Source organism: Oncorhynchus keta, unplaced genomic scaffold, assembly GCF_023373465.1.
Source record: "Oncorhynchus keta strain PuntledgeMale-10-30-2019 unplaced genomic scaffold, Oket_V2 Un_contig_19152_pilon_pilon, whole genome shotgun sequence".
NCBI lineage: Eukaryota > Metazoa > Chordata > Actinopteri > Salmoniformes > Salmonidae > Oncorhynchus > Oncorhynchus keta.
In genome coordinates this window covers 1-6,104 of record NW_026281310.1, presented here as the reverse complement: position 1 = coordinate 6,104, position 6,104 = coordinate 1, and the positions used below count along the sequence as shown (strand labels likewise).

Below are 6,104 nucleotides of genomic sequence, written 5' to 3'. Positions count from 1 at the left end.
AACTGACATCGAAGCCCTTCCTATAGGGGAGGGCTAGGATGCAGTTTACCTGCGCGGGGTGGAAACCGAGTTCTTTCTGGAGGAATTTTCTGGAGAAATCCAATCGGGATAACTCCATTATTTTCCCTCCCTTCTCCTTTAAAAGGAGGCGCACTGCATGGTGCCTGTGCTGCTGACATGATGGAGGCCCACTCCCTTTACAACCCAACACCAGTGAAAAGGGGGGAGGGGGAGGGGGGTTTGGAAAGGGGGAAGGGTGAATGGAGTGGGGGAGGGGAGGTGGAGTTGGGGGAAGGGAAAAAAAAGGGGGGAAAGTGTAGGACAACCAAGGGAGCTGGCAGGCTCAGCTAGGCTATGCTAAACAGGGCCTACCAGCACCCCGGAACACACAACAAACTATCTAGCACAGCACCAAGCTAATCTTATTGACAATGGGAAGAGACACAAGGGGGGGGAATTGTTTTTTTGTTTTTTTTATGTTTTTCTAAATTATTTTTCCAAGGGAAGGACACAAGGGGTAGAGACAAGGGTAAATCACACTAAACACAGGCCTGGAGGCTAGCAGGCCGCACCAGCCGGACAGACTAAGCTTACCAGCTGGCAGGCCCACAAGCCAAGAGGCCTCACAACAAAAAACACAGAGATATGGGGATAACAAACAGAGACACACTAACCAACGACACCTGCCAAAAACTTGGGGGCAATTAAGCTAGCAAGCCTCACCAGTAGGCCAGGCTAAGCTAGCAAACTAGCAGGCCAGCCAGCAAAAAGTCCCCCAGTTGGCAACAAAAAACAACAGAGGCTAGTCAAACAAACAGACAACAAACAAACAAACAAACAAACAAGCAAAGCCTGCCTCGCCTGAAGAGCCAAGAGGCTAGCTGACCCAGCTAAAGCTAGCAGGCAACAAGCCAAAAGGCAACTCCGGCTAGCAGGCCACACCAAACTCAAAACAATAGGGAGAGCAAAAGGGGGGAGGGTAGGATACAAGGGGGAGGAGAGATGCAAAACAGGACAACAAGGGAAAGGACTACAATTAAATAAAATAAGAAAAGAAAAGACCAGAGGGCCTTTTAAACTCACCCTACAGGTGCTGGTGCACCTGTAGCCCTCCACCAAAACCACCACCTAACCCAGGACAAAAAAAAAAATGGTGAAACAATACAACAAAATGACAATAATTTTCAACAGAAATAAAACACAATTTTCCCGGGCGCCCTCCGGCCTACGATCGCTTCTCCGATCAAGTGCAGCACTGTCAAAGTAACTACACTTGATCTGAGCCAAAAGGCCGAGAAGCGATAACCCACAAATGGAACCCTGCAACCGCCGGGCCCCCGGGGGTCTCGACAGACCTCAGCGGGTAGGCAAAAGCCGGCGGCTCCTCCCTCCCTCAGTCACTCACTCAGTCACTCACTCAGTCACTCAGTCACTCACTCAGTCACTCACTCACTCAGTCACTCAGTCAATGGCATGTGTTTTTTGGAAAAAGTTGCTAATGTATCTTTAAGTCACTATCCTGGCCGGCCCACCTCTGTCTGTCAGTCAATTTCTCTTGAAACAAGATAGCGGGCTCTGCAAGAAGCAAAGCCCCTCCAAAAATACGTTGAACTCGTAAGTGTTCCTCTCCACGGAAGTCTTTAGTAAAAGGCGAAAGGCTTGTGCGTAATGAAGAGAAACCAGAATCGTATGGAAGTCAGAGGTGGGGGCCCGACACACACTCTGTGCACTCTAGGCCGGGTAACCGCGGGTGCTCCCGGAAGCCACTCTTCCAAGTTTTCGAGGGCTGTGGATAAAAAGAAGGTCACAGACACAGAGACACAGCGACAGACACAGAGACACAGCGACAGAGAGAGAGAGAGAGAGAGAGAGAGAGAGAGAGAGAGAGAGAGAGAGAGAGAGACACACACACAGAGACAGACACACACACACACACACACACAGACAGACAGACAGACAGACAGACAGACAGACAGACAGACAGACAGACAGACAGACAGACACAATCCTGGCCCAATTTTTTTAGCTAGCTAGCTAGCTGTTTACATAGCTTTGTGAATGAGCATTTTTCCTTGACAACGGGAGAAAAGTGTTGCACCGTTCCCGGAGGTACTGCAATACCGGGTCGATGCGTGGAGCGGACGGAGCAAGCCCCATTTCCGACTCCCTGTTCGAAAAATCAATTTAATATGTAGTCCCCCGATGGGGGACGTATCAGATATTAAACTGATAAGAACAGATTTTTTTTTATTTTTTAGAAAAAATAATTTATTACGTTCAAATACCTTCATTATTATACAAACTTATATTTTCAATCAACCAAAACAAACCAAGGTATTCTACATAATAACCAACAATCACCAAAAAATAAAATCACAGGGGAGCATCGTCCCTCCCCATCATCCCTAACCCTTTCCCTATCTCCCCGTCGCTAAACTATCCACTTACTACACTCAGTCTAACACCCCCATCCCTAAACCCCCTTTCCATCTCTCCCGTGCTGCGTGTTTCCCCCACTTCCTCTCCTCCCTCTTCATCCTACCTCTTAAATCTCCTTCCACCCTCCTAACTATCCCTTCCACCCCCCAATCTCTCCCTGTCTTTACCAAATTCTGCCTGGCTTCCCACAGCCCCCGTTTAAAGAGGCTCATGAGAAGCCAGAGCAGAAATCTATCCCTATCTGTCCCCCTCACTCTCCCTACACCTCTCTCTAACCTAGCCCATGTTACGACAAAATCACCCCTTACCAAACCTATCAACACCCGTGCCCTCGCCCATACTACTCCGGCAAAGGCACAGTCCCAAAAGCATGGCGCACAGTCTCCTCCCCGCCACAAGCAGACCTTGGGCAGGTGGGGGATCGCGCCAAGCTATGCCGGTACATGGTGGACCGTACCGGCAAACACTTGTGGAGGCTCAACCAATTCAGGTCCTTGAGCCTGTTGTCCAGGCCCCGCGCCTGCACTCCCTCCCAGACCACCGACGAGATGCCCGCTACAGGCGCAGGACTCCCTGCCTGCCTGACCTCTTCGTACAGGTGCCTGTGGTCTAAACCTACTCGGGCAACTTCAACCTCGGGGTGCGCACGCAGCCACTTGGCCGCATGGCCAAAGTGCCACGGCAGCTGTTCCGCCCGAGGACCCGTGTTAGACCACACCATTACGCTTCTCGCTTGGTACGAGAAGAACACCCGCAGGAGGTAACCGGACGGGTGTATCACTGGATGAGCCAGTTCCGTCAACACAAAGGACACAAAAATTGTGTCCAGCTTGAGGGGGATGTTAGGTACCCCCTACCTCCCTCCCCGATGGGACAGAGCATGCGTGCCCTGGCGACCCACTCGTACCTGCCACCCCACATGAACTGAAACACGAGCCTCACTAGAGGCCTCCTCAGACAAGCCGGCAATGGATAGATGTATGCCAAATACAAAAGAGATGGCAATACATCCACCTTTAAGACCAGGACCTTACCTATAAAAGACAAAGACCTAGCCTTCCACATTGCAAGCTTCCTCTGTACCACTGCGATACCCATGTTCCAGTTCAGCGTCGCTGAGCCGGAGGTCTCAAAATGGACCCCGAGAATCCTCAGGGCCCCTTCACAGAGAGATAACCCCCCGGGCACATCCGTCCTACCGCGCCATCTTCCGAAAAATTTAACGGAAGACTTTGCGTGATTCAGAACCGCCCCCGACGCTCGGGTGAAATCCCCAATGATGGCAAGGGACCTTGTCAAGCACGAGTCCTTGCATAGCAGCAAGGAAGTGTCGTCGGCGTACTGCGTCATCTTAACACGCAGCCCACCGCTTCCAGGGATCAACAAGCCCTCCACCCCTGTGTCTGCCCTAATGGCAGCCCCCAGAGGCTCCATGTACAGGACGAAAAGGAGAGCCGAGAGTGGGCATCCCTGCCTGACCCCAGACGAGAGGTCAAAAACGTCACCTAAGTGACTGTTTACACTTACTCGGCACCCCGCTCCGACATACAAAGTACGGATCCATCCTATGTACTTCTCCCCAAAACCTAATCTACCTAATACCCTGAATAGAAAGGATCTATTCACGCGATCAAAGGCTTTCGCCTGATCTAGCGCTGCTACCATTAAAGGCAGCCCTCTATCTTCAACCCAGGCGATGGAGTCCCTGATTAACTGTAGGTTCCATCGAATAGAGCGACCCTCTACCCCGCACGTCTGGTCCTCATGGACGACGTAGGGAAGGGCTGTGCGTAGCCGGTCCGCCAGGACCTTTGCAAGCAACTTGTAATCAACACACAGCATGGTCAATGGCCGCCAGTTGCCAAGGTCTGTTGCGTCCCCTTTCTTGTACAGAAGTGACAGCACACCAACAGCCATTGATCCCCCTGGGACTCCCGTCTCAAGGATGGCCTTCAAGACTTCGAGGACCACTGGTCCAAGTATACCCCAAAACTTGAGGTAAAACTCAGCCGGCAGCCCATCCATCCCAGGCACCTTCCCTTTACCCATCCTCCTAAGAGCGCTCTCAACCTCTTCTAGTGAGATCTGGGCCTCCATCACATCTCTAATGTCCTCCGGCAGCCGCCGGGACAAGTGTTCTAAAAACACATTTCCCTGCTCTACATCTATTTCCCTTTCCTTAAATAAACCTCGGAAATGATCAGTTGTCACCCTGACCATCTCCTCTGGTTTACTTACTACACTACCATCTTCTTTTCTAACTCCATGCATTACCTTCCTACTCTGCCTTGCCCTAACCGACTTAAAGAACATAGCGGAACAAGTCTCATTATGTTCTAAAAAGCCACTATGTGCACGCTCCAGGAAAGCTCGAGCCTTCAGCTCCTGCAGCTCCCTGAGCTGCGCCTTCAGGGCTGTGGATCTCTCCCAGTCAATCGAACCGCCGAGGTTACCTGCCTCGTACTCAAGTTCGAGCAACCTTTGGATATGATCCACCTCCCTCCTTTCCTCCCTCTTTTTCCTCTTACCATATCCTATGATAAAGGCCCTAATCCTTACCTTTACTATATCCCACCACTCTAACACCCCCTCACACATGGGCCGGAGACCTTCAAGCCTCCGAAACACCCCTGTGACTGCATTGACAAAAACCTGCTCATCCAGTAAATCCCGATCTAGTTTCCAGTACCCCCTACCGAAGAGGCAGACTGGCGACCCCACCTGCAGGAGCACCCCGTCATGGTCCGAAAAGAAGACAGGCAACAGCCGCCCAGACAACCGACCCAAAGACCTAGATACGAAAATATAGTCGAGCCTCCGCGCAACCCCCCTGGAGTTGCGCCATGTGGGACCGACCATTGCCGGAGTAGTGTGCAGGCCATGGCAAGCCATTAGCCTGGTGATGGCACCTGCACTACTGTCTCCCCTTATCCCCAAATCTATATTAAAATCACCTCCTATCACTAAGTTCCTATTTGTGACACACAGGGGCGCCAGACAGTCCACCATCTCCCTCCTGTCTGCCGCCACCTGTGGCCCATACACCCCAATTAACCTATATCTAACTTCCCTATACTTCACATCTATCCCTATTACTCTACCCTGCATTATAACGAATGTGCTCTCTATCTTAACCTGTCTATTCCCACACAAAATTCCTACTCCTGTCGAGTGCACCCCTCCTATGCCCCAAAAAGACTCCCCCTTATCCCACTCCCTCCTAAATCTATTCACATCCCCACCATCCCTCAGGTGAGCCTCCTGTAAAAGACAGAAATCAAAACCCACCCCCTCTAAATAACAAAACACCGCCCTCCTTTTAACAAAATCCCTTAACCCTCTAACATTTAAACTAAGAACAGAAACAGACATTCACTTAATAATAATCTACCAATATATAACCCAAAAACCAAAGAAAAAACAGGAGACTCACCCGATGCTCCCCTGTTCCATCTCCACCGGCAGGGACGTCCCTCCTCCTCCTGACGCCCCCCCGTCCTCCTCCATCCCTGAAACCCAGGATGCAGGCATGGTGTTGGGTATAGGAGTGCTCTGCATCCCGGGCTCTCCACCAACTCTCTCCCCGTAGACTGCCTGGCTGAGAATAGGGGACCCCATCTCCTCAAACAGGAGAAGGGATCCCTCCTCAGACAGACAGGCCAGAT

The 6,104-nt window shown here is 51.2% G+C and overlaps 2 non-coding genes across 2 annotated transcripts; both read right to left on the bottom strand.

The window, feature by feature from the left end:
• Window positions 1-1,571: 1,571 nt before the first annotated feature.
• Window positions 1,572-1,688, bottom strand: LOC118383290 (U5 spliceosomal RNA). Its single transcript, XR_004825526.2, has one exon. It is a non-coding gene; the product is annotated as a U5 spliceosomal RNA (small nuclear RNA).
• Window positions 1,689-2,087: 399 nt separating this feature from the next.
• LOC118383289 (U2 spliceosomal RNA) lies at window positions 2,088-2,272 on the bottom strand. The gene has a single exon (XR_008106067.1). It is a non-coding gene; the product is annotated as a U2 spliceosomal RNA (small nuclear RNA).
• Between the last annotated feature and the right edge of the window lie 3,832 nt (window positions 2,273-6,104).